Source organism: Tupaia chinensis, unplaced genomic scaffold (genome assembly GCF_000334495.1).
Source record: "Tupaia chinensis unplaced genomic scaffold, TupChi_1.0 Scaffold144267_1, whole genome shotgun sequence".
NCBI classification, from domain to species: Eukaryota; Metazoa; Chordata; class Mammalia; order Scandentia; family Tupaiidae; genus Tupaia; species Tupaia belangeri.
In genome coordinates this window covers 32451-34190 of record NW_006204125.1, presented here as the reverse complement: position 1 = coordinate 34190, position 1740 = coordinate 32451, and positions in this window count along the sequence as shown.

Here is a 1740-nt window from a genome sequence, read left to right as displayed (position 1 = left end):
GTGCCTCTCTAGGCTTGGGAAATTTTCTTCCAGGATTTCATGGAATAGATTTTCCATTCTGCTATTAGTTTCTTCCCCTTCTCTGATGCCAATTATTCTGATGTTTGGGCGTCTAAGAAAGTCTAGTATTTCTTGTACATAATCCTCGTGTTTTTAAGTTATTTTCTCAATCTTTTTGATATTTTTTTCTAGATCAGAGGTTTTATCTTCTACATTGGAGATTCAATCTCCAGCATAGTCTAATCAGCTCTTGATACTTTCCAGAGAGTTTTTGATTTCTTGTATTATAGACTTTATCTCTAATAGTTCCATCTGATTCTTTCTCAGAGTATCCATTTCTTCTTTCATATCCTGGAAGGACTTCCTAACTTCTTGCAGTTCATTGTCTCTTTTCTGTTCCAATTCACAGAATTTGGTCACATGAATGTTCGAAATTCGGTGTCTCATTTTGGTAATGTCCTCCATATTTACAAGACATGGAGGGGGGGTTTTCCTTTGTTGGAGACATATTTCCTTGTTTATTCAGATCTGAGACTCTTTTTATACTTTTAGCCATTGGAAGATTAATTCCCTTTTGAAAACCTCTTTGGGAATACGTTTCTCCCACTAGGAATAAGAGTGTTTCCTTTTGGATGGGAATAGATGTTTGCTGAAGTCTCTCTTCTGTTGTTTTTACCAATGTGCTCTCAAGAGGAGAACTCTACTGAGGTGTCTAAAAAGCAGAGTCTCCATTCTCACAGGTGGATCAGAACAAGGGAGGGAGAGACACTTACCTTACTAGGAAATTTCAGATATCTGATTCTAGACCTGTCTAGTCCCTCTGGCATGGTAAAAAATGAGGAGAGGATAATATGAAACGAAATGAAAGACAACAGTGAAAAATAAAGAAAAATTCACCAGAGGCTTGTAGGTGGACCTTGTGCCTGCTGGCAGGCAAGGAATGTCTGTGGAAAGAAGCAGAGCTAGGTTTTAACAAGAGAATAGATGGGTTTCAAGAAAAAAGCCACTGCAGGGAGATCCTATCTACCTACCTAGGAGGCAGAGTCTTGTTCTGGGAAGTCTGGAAGTGGGGTGGGGGTGAGAGGTGACCCTCCCTCCATATCCCTTGCTGGCCAGAGGCTTGTAGGTGGACCTTGTGCCTGCTGGCAGGCAAGGAATATCTAGGACGTGGAGTCTTGTTCTGGGGAGTCTTGAGACCTGCTTTCTCACTTTCTCTCTTTCTCTCTCTGATCAAACTAACAATTAATTACTTAATTCTTTAAAAATTAATTCAAAAAAAAAGAATAGTAAAACTGTCAAATATTTCTTCAGTAAAATTTAAGAAAAAGGAAAATGATGCAATCACACAAGCTACTTGTGAATAAATATCCCTTTAAGAAAGAACAGTTTTACTGAGATATGATTTACATACCAGAAACTCATGTTCTTCTGTGACATGAATGGGAATTTGTAAATATTTCTGATCCAAGATGGGGAAAATGTGAGAATGTAGGAAAATAACAATGGAAAAAACTATTAGACAACAGAAAGATAAGAAAGCATAATAAAGTGAGTTGTTAAATGGTATAGAAGAGTGGAATGCAAAGACATGGACATTACAGAAAATAAATCAGAAGATCAAGTGTTACTTCCACAATCTCAATTTATGGTTCCAAGGCTTTGAGTCCCACAATCATAGGAACTTCTTCAGTCTCAGTTTAATCGACCTTTTCATAGTTTCCCTCCCATTGTCTTTCAGAA